The sequence below is a fragment of the Rhea americana genome, unplaced genomic scaffold (assembly GCF_003343005.1).
Source record: "Rhea americana isolate MKP2758 unplaced genomic scaffold, rheAme1 scaffold_9, whole genome shotgun sequence".
Classification (NCBI taxonomy): Eukaryota; Metazoa; Chordata; class Aves; order Rheiformes; family Rheidae; genus Rhea; species Rhea americana.
The window spans coordinates 704,054-717,432 of NW_028187088.1; positions in this window are offsets into that span (position 1 = coordinate 704,054).

Below are 13,379 nucleotides of genomic sequence, written 5' to 3' on the forward strand. Positions count from 1 at the left end.
AACGGCGGCCCCGCTCTACGCCCCCGCCGCCAGGGGGGGCCCGGCGCGGCGCGGCCCCTCGCGGCTCCGCAGCACGCCCTGGCGGCCATTTTCCCGCCTGCGAGGCGGCGGCGGCCCCGGCAGGAGCTGAGGAGGGAGCAGCGGGAATACTGCGGATTCCCGCGTAGCCGCGGTGTGATTTCGGTATGCGTTAGCGGCCGGCAACCTTGAGTTTCACGCGCACACGGCGAGTTGGTACTTGGGGTACTGTCAGGGTTGCGCGGCAGCCGAGGGACAGGTTTGAGCACTTCAAACTTGTGAAAACCAAGGCAGCAGGGAAGCATTTCAAGGAAAAGAGATATGAGAAATGGTAGCACAATACATCTTTTAGTGAAGTGCCTACTCTGCCATCTAATGGGGAGGCAGCCTCTGCCTAAATAGAGGTATGTTAGCACAATACATCTTTTAGTGAAGTGTCTTCTGTGCTGTCTAATGGGGAGGGAAGTACTGCCTCACCGGTCTGCTGAAATCATCCGAAATACAGCGATAGAAGTCARTACTTAGTTGCTTAGCAAAGGACAGCAAACGAAAAATCTGTGGTTTAACATTCTTGCCGTAGCAGTGATTCAGTTAAACAACTTGGACCTTAACCACCCCAAATTCCAGGGTTCTTTCTCTGAATATCTAGGATTCCCCTGGATTATTGATGAGTGAAGTTTGGAAATAAGTTGTGGGTGAAGGAAGGAAAACAAGAAGGAACCAGTTTAATATGTCCTGACCRTAAGGGAGCAATAAAATAATCTTAAATAATAGCTTGCTATCTTTACAGCATTTTCAGCTAGAGATCCCAAACAGATAACACTTCGTTTTCATTAAAATATAAGCTTGAAACCTCAGTGCACTTTCAGTGCTTGAGAGAAGGAAAAATATTCTCTCTTCTRTAGTGTATTGCCATGTAAAAATACACTCTGACAAAAAGAGTATTAGCAAGATGATGTCTAATGAATAAAAAATGTGATATATAATTGCATAAAAAATACCATTCCATTTTCATTCTTACTTCACACACYAGAGCTGTCTAGAGCATTAGAGCTGTTTTCTATTGACAAAATTGGAAAAGAAATTGAGTAGTGCATTTTGGCCAACCTCAGAAAGTATTTTGAAGCAGAATAAATATTTTCATCCTTCCAAGCAAACGTTTACTTTTGGTGAGAAAGCTATTTACCAACAGTAAAATAAAACAGAACTTATTCARTCACCTCTATTTAAAACAAATTGAAACTATTCAATCTCTAGAGAGAGTATTTCAAAATGTAGTTAGCTAAGACTCATAAAAAGTAAAAATTATTAAATTGTGSAGAACTGTATTCCAAATTAAATTCTGCCACTCAGCTCACCTCTAGCTGAGAACAGAGACAAATCAGAGTCCCTGTGTTACTTGGGAAAAAAGGAAAGAGAAAAAAGAACAAAGAGAAGGAGAAATGACTGTTAGTCTTTATCCAAAATGATTAAGGTAAAGGAAGTAGAAATAAAACTGATGAAATTATTTCTTAATTTCTTCAGTAATGTATYCCTCCCTACATTATATAGGGAGGGGTTATTGGCTGAATGCAGGATTTTTGATCTTGTGCACCAAGACACAAGATTTTTCTTCTTCTTTTTTTTCCTTGTAAATCAATAAGATATTCCTAAGTCTTTCCTCTTTTCTTTTCTTTTTTTTTTTTTTTTTCTTTTTTTTTTTTTTTTTGAATATATTTCAGCATCAAGCCCCCAGGCTGTTCACTGAATTTATAACAATCCATGGCCTGTCGTGCAATGGCTGTAACTCCATCACCATTTCCTGCCTGCAAGGAGCCAGATGGATCAACGTAGAGATGAGGCAGAGCTGATGTTGCTGCACACGTGTAATGGAGAACTGAAAATATCTGGCTTCATTCTGCTCTTATACAGGTGGGAATMTCGGATATGCCAGCACAAACTCAAATCTTTTGCTCTTATAGTCGAATCTATTTCTACCCAGTATTTTCAGTCTATTTTCTTCCCCTCTGTCAGTAAGCCCCAAAGAGAAGTGCACCAGGGATTTATGTTGAAGATAAGAGTTGCAGGTGGAGAATAAACTGAAGGTAAGAATCAACTGCTAAACGTAACTCTTGCTTTTAAGCAAATGGCCTTAAGTACTTCAATGACTTGCAATCATTGATAAGATGTAGTGATCAACAAGCCAAAATGYCTTTAAATCATTGAAGGTCACTGAACATTGAAGTTCAGCTATGAGACATATCTGTTGCCCTCTATYTTATTGAAACTTCTCACCTCTGTTATTTTAGTCCCAAGTAGGATCCATAACCAGAAAGGCTGACTATTTTGGACATGGTTCATATGCAGCCCTACTTCAGCAAAAAAATTGTTATTGAGAGATGCCTGTAAAAAGAAGCACAGAGAAAAGCAAGGAATGAGAATACTGAACAAAAAGAATTTCAGACAACCAAAAGAAATAATGTTATTATCCACTCATCAGAAAGCATAGTGGTATGATTTTTCTGGACTCACTGTAAATGTCACACTAGACCTTTTCTCCAGTTTTCCGTTGCCTGTTTGTTTGCCACAACCATACAAACTATACATTCATACAAAGTTTTTTTTCATTCATCATGTGTATAGATACTTGAGCTGTCTATATGCCTGTCTGTGAGCTTTGCATTTCCCTGTCTGCCCCTGAGGGTGGAGCTGATACTCTACTCAGTTACTTTGTTCTGATCTCCTCAGTACTGCTTTCTCAGGTAGAGTGGCAGTGCAAAGACCTTTTTCTAGGGTTATAGAATAGCACCTCCTCTTTCCCTTACCTCCAACCCAAAGCACATGTGAAGAACAGAGCTGCATCTTTTAAAAAATCCAATTGTTGTCTGCTTTTGTTTATAGGATCTTGTACTCCTACATGCATCTTTTGGTACTTAGCCTATGCTTCATTTCGGCCCTCTCTTATCTTCTATAATAATGGTACTTTCCCTCATCACTTCAACATCACACTCATTTTCTGCTCTGCAGATTTTAGCAGAGCAGTTACATTGGAATCATCTTTTACGCTGTAATATCCTTTCAGTTATGAAAATGCTGTCATTCTGATTGCGCTCAGTCACCATCTGACTAAAATAACTTGCTTTATACTGTGCCCTCAATTTTATGAGTATTTTGCGCTCCAGTAGCAGAGTCTATGTGAAGTTTGGATTTGTTTTTTTAGGGAGAAGGGTTACAGTTGGTATTTCGTGTATAATGGCAGCCCTTATTCCTAACTGCAATAAATAGTCTGTGTTCATTTGTGTTTTGGCCAAATGTGCAACAGCAAAATGTTCAGAAATCCTCATCTGTATTAGATATTTTAAATTAGCTTTTGCATGGTGTCATCACTCTGGATTTCTGTTATCGAAATATTACCATACATTACACACATTACACAACTGCACATTACCCAATAACAAGTAAAAAGATGCGTGCATAGGTAACATGGAATGTATCCAGCCATTGATGACAAACACTTTGCTTTTAGGTTTTGCATTGAAAGAAGTTTTTCTGATAAAAGAGCAAAACAGACAATTTTTAACAACTTTGCCATCATTGCTTTACATCATTGCAGCATCACTAGGAGGGCTATAAMGACAAGACTTCTTTTTTGCAGCACTGGCTTCATAATACCTCTTTAACAGATCTTAGTATATGCAAAAGTGCCTATAAAAGACATGGATGGGCAGGACCACCAGTGAAGTGAAGATAAAGAAGCACAGAGTGGTGGAAGGTGGACTTCCTGCCGTGTGCACTGCAGAAAACTCGCTTTCCAAAACAGCATATATCCATTCACAGTAGAGATCCAAATCTTCCTTTCACAGTAATTATTCCCACAGCTGGTATAGTTTTCACCATTAGTAGTGTATACATCCATAAAGCACAGTAAGTTTAATATAATCCTTAAAGTGTTTGACCTTAGGTATAACTGAGTCCAATAGATGTGACCTATTGTAACAAAGGGAAAGAAATCAGTTACTAGCCTAAACAACTGCAGCATTTATTACTGAAAAGCATCAGAGCCTAGGAGAACCATTATAAAATATACCTCCTCGAAATTAAGAGATTTATTACAAACAGTAGCTATAAAGGTGTAGAGGAAGAGAGTTATGATGCACACATTACTGGAGCTAGATGTGTTCAGCAGCCTCTCTCAATCCTCCCACAAGGAAAACTATGAGCATGCTGTGGTGAACCTGAACTCCTGTACTAACGTAGGAATTGTCCTTACTAGTCAAAGCAATCTGCACTGAAGTTAAGGGGTTAGTCATAATGACCAGGACTACACCAAAGAATAGGGGCTTGCTGGATTAGTGCTAATTTTGCATTAGGACTGTCACACCAAAAGGATTATGGCTGGAGGGGCCCTGTTTCATTATATACTATTTAAAACAGAAATAAAACATGCATAAAATAACAATGGCACAGCATACACAAATGCGCAGACACGTGCACAGAGATTTCAAGCAGATCTCGTAAGCAAGTAGGCGTTTACCTTACTAGTGGAGTTCCTTTTCCTTTGGGACTCAGATGGATTCTGACCTCGTGTCTGACATTTGCTGAAATTTCGATCTGTGCAGTTGCTGTCAGGAAGCTGTCATTCATAATTTCGCATTGTTTAAGAACGCCTGTTCATGAGAAGGTCATGTCTGATACAGAGAGGGGCATAATAAATTTCATCTTGCAAGAAGTAATCCCTCTAGACTAGGATGAAGCATACGGAAGAAAAGCAGAGGGAAGGAAGAAGCACATTGATACTGCTGCTGYTTCTTTTTTTCCTGTAACAAATGATCCTTAGCTATCATTAGGAAGAAACATGAAGTTGTGTGAAGCATCCRAAGTCCTTCACTGCTTCTGAGACCAGCTGAGAATTAACAGTACGTCTAGATTACATGATTTGTTTTATTTTCTATCTCTAAGGGAAAAACAGGATGATGCAGAAATGTGCTTAAAGAGAAGTTTCAGCAGTATCAGTTTCAGTTGCAACGCTCAAAGCCTAGATAGCCTGAATATCCAAGAGGAAGCCTCACAGCTGCTCTCACTGTTTGTGGCTTCCTCTGGCAGACACCTGGACTCCAAGCAGACTCTGTTGACCTCTAATGCACAGGATCATGGGTAAAGCCAGATCCAGTTTGCAGGGACAAATGAAAATCTGACTTAAAATGGAGAAAAGGACAAAGTATCAGAAAATTAAATAGCCTGGCTAGATGAGACTTCAGGTACAGAAAGAGTGCAGAAACTGCTAGGGTTCTATGCTGAGTTAGGGTTGTATGTAAAATTTCCATTAGTGAAGTCTTCCATTTGCCCATTCATTTAGGGCAAACTTTACATGCTGTCCTCAGAGTAGTTTTCCAGTTATATTAATTGAAACATACTTGTGTATAGGAACAGTATGCATACAGTAGCTTTTATATACATTACTGATGAACCAATACTTCTCTAGCATTTTTTAAGTAGTTTTTTTTTTCCCAAAAAATAAAGTTATCATTGCCATTATCTCCATTTAATGTGGTAAACAGAGGCAGAGGCCTGATCTGGCTGATGACTGGGCTAGATTTGTAACAGAGGCTTCTTGAAGCCCAATGCAGTGGGACATACCTAATGGAGACAGCTTTGTTTATTACTTGAAACTCCTGTATTCCCTGACAGCTATTACTAGAGAAGTACTGAAGGATTTTTATGGATATTTTGGGGGCCTCTAAAGTTATGCAGTATCACTTCATCTTGACCCAGACAATTCAAAGTTCTGTTAAGGAACAAATGGTGAAGAAAATTTGTTTTATTTCTTCACATATATAATCAAAATGAGAGCAAAGCTTGGCACAGAGATTGTCCATCAAAGAACAGAGATGAAGTTAAGATAAATTAAAGTATTATTCTCTGTGCTGAGTGACAACACAAAGCACAGCTAAAAGAAAACAGAAGGCTAAAAGATGAAAGTTTCTGAGGCAAAACAGAGGAGATCTGCATTATTGTCCACAGAGAATGTCAACACTCATCACTAAAAGCCCTAGCAAACATGAACTTTGGAGCCATCACTAGTGTAACCTGCACATTGCTTTTCTGAGCTTCGGCTGCATTTAGCAGCCTCAGATTGTAGTAGTTCTTTCACAATTGTCAATTAATAAAGTGATTCCCCTAGTGCTATCCAGGTTATATAGATTCTTATCAGCCATCCTTAATACAGCCATCCTTAATTCTGAAACTCTGCCTAATTTATTTTTCTCAAGTTACCTAGTCAATGTGACTCCCTTAAAAAAAAAAAAAAAAAAAAAAAAAAAAAAGAACCATATTTTATTCTGTTGCAAGGTTTGTTCTGCGTAACATTTTAAACACAAGGTAAGAACAGTTTCCTCCTGTGAGAAGAAACAGAGGAGATGATAGATAGATTACTTTGTTTTACAAAGTATTGCTCTGTGATGTCTGTCATCTAGAAGGCAAGTTTCACAAGTCATTAATTCAAGCAGATGGTGGTCTAGAGTCTAATAGATAACGTAAGTTGGCTGGGAACATAAAAATCAACAAACCCTTTTTGCAGATAAAACATACTTTTCAACCTAGTATTTACTTATAGGAGATGTGACATCAGACAATTTAACTTACATTTTATCATTGCTGCACAAAGAATCATTGTTTGGGCTCAGACAGAATAGTAAACAGTTGGACCAGAACTGAAGCAAAGAGCAAAATCTTTGACCTGGAATTAAACGGGCATCTGTTAGTGTGTCCCCTTACACCAAGATAACAAGCGCAGTTGTACCATTGTTAATATGATCTCTGCTGAGTTGGAAGAGCCCAAATATAGTTAGGTATGTAAAAAAACCCAAATCCCAAACAATCCAGATAACTCCTTATGGAGTGTCATTCAAAAAAATAAATCTTAAAATAGATGAAGTCCTCGTCTGCATCATAAGATGTTTTCTGTAGACTTGAAGGTTCAAATGGACCTCATATTTCTGAAAAGTGCCTGCAAATGCCACACTGTGAAGTTCCATATGTTCCTGCATAAAATCTGTTCCACAAACAGATACTAACTAGTCCTTTCCCCTAACTACTATACTCAATTTAAGGCATAAAAAGGAATGAAGGTGACTACCCAAGATGTCTGTGTATTAATACTTATCTTAAATAGCTTAGAAAAATATCACAGAAAGATAAATTTGACTGATAAGGTTAAGTAACTCAATTTTCATTTTCATTCTTCTCTGTGKTCCTTTGTTGCAGCTGAGGTAGACACAATTGCTCACATACCATGAGGAAGTCTGATTCCCAATATACTAGTGTTTGGAAAAGCATTGAAATTTAGGCCACTTAACCAAGCCATATGAAACCACTAAGGCTTTTGATGTCAGGCCACCACAAAGCTCTAAATTCCGTGTAACCTACTATTTATAATTATTATAACCACAGACTGAAAATAAATAAATAAATAAAGGAGCTTCCTTTCTAGAACTGTACCCTTCCAAAGAAGGAAATGGAAATGAAAACATTCTCTCTCAATCCGTAAACAGTAGTGCCTCGAGTCTGTGGGTGTAAAAGTGAAAGAGCCTGTGATTCCAAGTAAGCAAAGTGCGGAAACAGAGAAGCTCCCATGGTCTGCAAGATAGAAGATAAGTTTTAAAGATAGAGTTTGTTAAGCCAGTGCTGGTGTCTCTAAATATTTGTCTTCAGCTTCATCTTAGTTTGAACAGAGTTTAGATTTGTGTCCTGTTACTTGGTTGTGAGTATAAAATAACCAGGAGCTCTCATAATTTTTATAGTAGCTATTTGGTGGTGATTTTGATGGTATCTGTACTGGCTGTGGGTACGGATCATCACATACTTCCTGTTCCCAKAAAAGACAAAAAAGGTGAATATGTCAGAGAGGTTTTATTATGTTATCAACTGCTAGGGAGAGGTCCCAGTTCCAGTGTCCGTGATTTATAACAGCCAACACAGGAAATGCTATGCAGGATTGGCGAAACCTGTCCTTGAACAGGCCCAAGATAAGCTCAGTGCTTAGAGGTAYGAGCCACCAAAAGGGGCTTACTGATTGAAGTGGTACGCAGGCTGAAAGAAGAATTTTATCTTATGGTTCCAGTTGTCATAGATTTGTTAAAATAAGCAGTGATCAGCACTATGATATCCCACTAATGGTAGTGTAGCTATTTCCAGAGGGTGGTACTGCTGCATACAACTCCAGATAGCAAACATCTTCTATCTAAAAAAAAGAGAGCAACAGAAAAGTTTTTTCATAGGAAAAGGTACTCAAGCACCAGAAATTTGTGACAAATTTGAAAACCTCTCTTCTGCAGCAAAAAGAAAAATATAACTCTACCCACATATAGTTTCATACTATGGATACAACTGTCAAAATACTTCCCACAGCTGAAACCTTAAGGAGAGGCACACACTTTACTGCTGCTTAGATGTGTTACTGGAACAAATTATATGCTGTGTTTTGCAGTTACAGTAATTATAAATGTCAAACATCTTGCAAAGTCTGCATATTTTTCCTCTACACACTTTCAAAATCCATAAATGCTGAGTAAGCAGATAATTTCTCCGATGGAAAGTTGGGAGTTTTGTTTTTATACATTTGGGATTTAATAAAGAAGTCAATTCTTGCAGGATGAACAGGAAATGAATGTGTATGAACAGCTAAGTAGCGCTTCAAAACCATTTAACATCAGCACAAAACTGGTCTAATACAGGATGCTGTAATCATTGTGATTGGATTCTTTATGATGGCTAGGTTTGGAACAAGGATGAAGGTTACAGTCTGGCAAAATTTCAGTCCTAAGATTTAACTGTAGGCTTTGCTATTGTCTTGGATACCATGTTAATCTAGATTACTACAGGAATTATTTATCTTTCTGCATGACATAGGTTAGGGAAACAGATCATAGAATCAGTAAGGTTGGAAGGGACCTCTGGAGATCATCTAGTCCAACCTCCCTGCTCAAGCAGGGTCACCTAGAGCATGCTAGACAGGGTTGTATCTAGGCAGGTTCTGAAGATATCCAGAGAAGGAGACTCCACAACCTCTCTGGGCAACCTGGTCCAGTGCTCTGTCACTCTCACAGGGAAGAAATTCCTCCTCACATTCAGGCAGAACTTCCTGTGCTTCAATTTCTGCCCATTGCCTCTTGTCCTTTAGCATGGGACAACTGAAGAGAGTTTAGCCCCATCCCCTTGACACCCTCCATTCAGAAACTTCTACACATTGACAAGATCCCCCCTCAGTCTTCTCTTCCCCAGGCTGAAGAGGCCCAGCTCTCACAGCCGTTCCTCATAGGGCAGATGCTCCAGTCCTCTGATCATCTTTGTAGCCCCGCCTTGGACTCTCTCCAGTAGCTCCATGCCTCTCTTGTACTAGGGAGCCCAGCACTGGACGCAGTACTTGAGATGAGGCCTCAGCAGTGCTGAGTAGAGGGGCAGGATCACCTCCCTCCACCTGCTGCCAACACTCTTCCTAATCCAGCCCAGGAGACCATTGGCTTTCTTGGCCACAAGGGCACATTGCTGGCTCATGGTCAACTTGTCGTCCACCAGCACTCCCAGGTCTTTCTCTGCAGAGCTGCTCTCCAGAAGGACAGCCCCCAGCTAGTACTGCTGCCTAAGGTTATTTATCCCTAGGTGCAGGACTCTGCGCTTGCCCTTGTTGAACCTCATGAGGTTCCTTTCCACCCAGCTCTCCAGCCTGTCCACGTCTCTCTGAATGGCAGCACAGCCCTCAGCTCTGTCAGCTGCTCCTCCCAGCTTGGTAGCATCAGCAAACTTGCTGAGGAGGCACTCTGTCCCTTCAACCAAGTCATTGATGAATTAGTTGTACAGGATGGGACCCAGAACTGAGCCCTGGGGAACTCCACTAGCCTCAGGCCTCCAACTAGACTCCGCGCCACCGATGACGACCCTCCGAGCTCTGCCTTTCAGCCAGTTCTCAATCCACCTCACTGTCCCCTCATCTAACCCACACTTCCTGAGCTTGTCTAGGAGGATGTTATGGGAGACAGTGTCAAAAGCCTTGAGACACTTGGGTGTACACTTGTCATTATCTGCTCAGTGAGACTACATTTTTGAGTGAACAATTCAAAAATTTGCCAACATGTCTCTAATTTCAGTGGCTCATTTGATGATAACACAACCTGAGCCATCCTTGAGAGTCAGATGTCCAGAGGGGCTAATTACCTACAACTCAGATGATTCATAGTACCTCTAAAATACCATTCCAAAACTGTAAGAAGAATACATTAAACCCAGAAAAATTCAGCAAGACTTCTGAACTGACTACCCATCAACCCCCTCTAATGAAACATGGCTCCTGTGGACCAGACTCTACCAAGCATATTACCTAATTTCATAAGGAACAGAAACATATTTTACGGATTGGAAAAAATAATTGAGAGGTTTGTAGAGTTTAAATTGATTTTCAATGTGTCTGTTAGGTCCTATGTGAAGATTTTCTTTCTCCCAACTCATAACTTTGAAGAACACAGTGAGAAATTCAGCATTTAATATATTTACAGCTGTGCCCTAACAAGGTTGATCCAATTCAATTCATTATTTCAGGAATATTACTTCTGGGGTGATACTGTCAACAAATAGCTCTCAGAAGCACCAGGCAATCCTGGAAACTAAATTGCAGTGTAGTATAAGCACTCAGGGACTATAAAATGGTATACCAATCTATTCATTTGTCTCAGTTTTGTAGGATACTAGGAATTAGTGAAAATGTGAGATGTTTTAAACATTTCAAAAATAAAATATTACGATATCACTCTTTTAATCACAGTTTTGACTGTTTTATTTGCTTCTGTGTTATCTCTGTAGCCAACTTGTCTTTAATTTGCAATGTTTTCCTTAAATGTCACAATCTGGATTTCATGTGCAGCATGTTTCTGTCTCAGCTACTCTGTAAGTGATCCAGTTGTGCCTTTCAACATGATTGATATATAATTGTCCAATATTAGCTATTTTTTTATCAGCGAAAGAACCATGAAGTCAGGCTGATGTCTTTGCATCTTTAGAAGAATTCTCACAGCAACAACATGCATGCAGCGGTATGCTCATGTGTGTTACAATTATACACATTCAGAAATAACACATATCGGCGTGATACCATTGATAAAATGGAAAGCTATAGAAGAAAATAGATTTTATAAATATTTCACTGCCTCATTCATCCATCATACAGCTAAGAAAATTTCGAAAGTTTCCTAAATCCCACAAATGCTAGTTATCCAGTCTTTTTTATCCTGCCTGGATGATTTTGAAAATTTATGGCTAAGATCTCACTATTCTTAGAAGTTATATCAGCTCTTGGTTGTTGCACCTCCTTGTTATATCTATAAATGCTTTTCTCTGTGTTCTATGTGACCCCATGTTCTTTTCCCTAATTCAGTAGCCTAAAGACTCTTCCAGGCCTTCAGGTTTCTTCAGCCCCCACTTATCTACTACAGTAGTAGTGTTTTCTAGGAACCAAGGAATACTTTTGGACTTTATGCCAGAGAACAGTCAGAAATATTTGAATTCTCCATTATTAAAGAGCCAGAGCTAATATAATATGAGAGTTTCTTTGGGGGGGGGAAATAAGCATAGCTGGTAAAGTGCAACAGAAGTGGAATTTGTATATAATTTGATTTCTTCTTCTCCAGAGGTTATATTTCTCTTTTCTCCTGTAATTTACTTTAGTCTGAGATACTTCCTGTGCGTTCTGGGTATTTCATTGGCTGCCAATTCAGTCTTCTGATTCTGGCACTTGTATTTAGGCAAGATGATGAAAATTAGTATCATAATTACACAATTCAATCAAATTATATGAATTAAATCTGCGTCTAGACAACCAAAAATATTTTTGGTTGTCATCAGAGTGTAGATTTTTTTTCTCCTCAAGTAGAATCACAAGACAGTAGAAAATTGGCTCCTGTATGATTATGTTGCATGGACAATTTCTTGCGAAAGGAGGGCAACACTCAAACTAGTCTCCTTGTTAAATACCATCTTTTAATTTCCCTATTATGTTTTTTCTGGTGAAATACTTGCTCTGATTKCTTTGAAGCCCCTACAGAAAAACATGACACAATTCACTTCCAACAAACTCCTAAACAGAACACTAACAAGGCAGAAAAGCAAGCCAGTCACTTTTCAACCAGCTTTGAAAACAAGCTCCTAGGAGGAAGGAAAAACAAAAAAAGTGGGATATTATTCCAAACCTAAGGATACATTCCTARAGCATCAGGTGGGCTAGGATTCTACCTTGAAAACAACATCTCCCTCCAAGTTACTTTGTGCCCACCTCCAATATCAGGTTGTCCAGCTTAGCAAGCATTACCTGTCTCCTGAAGCAGTGAGGGTTAGCGAACAGTAGAGAGAATCAGCCGGCAACAGCAGCACCTCCCTCAGCCTCAGATGCTCTTCCTCAGCCTGCTGCTACGGTTTCCCAGAGGAGGAGACAGCTGTCCAAGCCATGAATGCTGCCCAGCCACCTGAACAGCCTGGCACAGACATGCTGCTACTGAGAGAAGCAGTGCAGCTCCTGAAGAACAGTGGCTTTAACAGAAGCTGCTATGCTTTTTTTCTAATGAAGGGTAACCTCACTTGATTTGTTCACAACACTGATGTGAAGGTTTTGAATGGGAGGTCAAYGGCACTTTTGCGAACTGCAGCTAGGGGTAGGGCTTGTTCGGTCCTCTACCCACACTCTTCCCATCTTCAGTGCCTTCCCTCTCCCCTGTTGATTTGTGGACAGGGACTTGTTCATGATTCACTTCAAAGTACCAGCCACCACATAACATAGGACCTGAACTCATTCTCCTGCCCAACTTCTCTAGGATAGGGAAATCCCGGCTGCAGCACTCACTATTCCTCACCCATGAGACCAGCCCCCACACAGAGATCAATTAAGCTCTATCAGATTTTGGTGACTGAAGAGTGCCACTGGAGGAAAAAGATACACAGCACACATCTGACCTCTTTCTCATTCTTGCAGGGATGAAGACTGTAGGAGTAGAAAAGACTTTCTCTAGCCAAAACCTGAGAAAGCAGAGGCTTGCGAGAATTTAGACAGCAAAATAGAAGACTAAAGAGAAATACTGAAGCCTACGAAGACCTCATTTTGAGATCATGTACATTTACAATCATGGTACTATCATGGCTTCAGTGCATTATTATTCATCGCTCTCCTTTAACCCTTCAAATGCTTTGTTCTGCCAGGCAGCTGACACAAGCAGGCCCTGATCCCCACCATAGTCTTCAGAATAGCAGCTGTGCAGGTAGGCTCACAGGTGGCTCATGAGCTGCTCAGCAGTCTGGAAGAAGGATTTCAAAACACATTAGCAGCTTCTGCAGCAAAAAGGACTAGA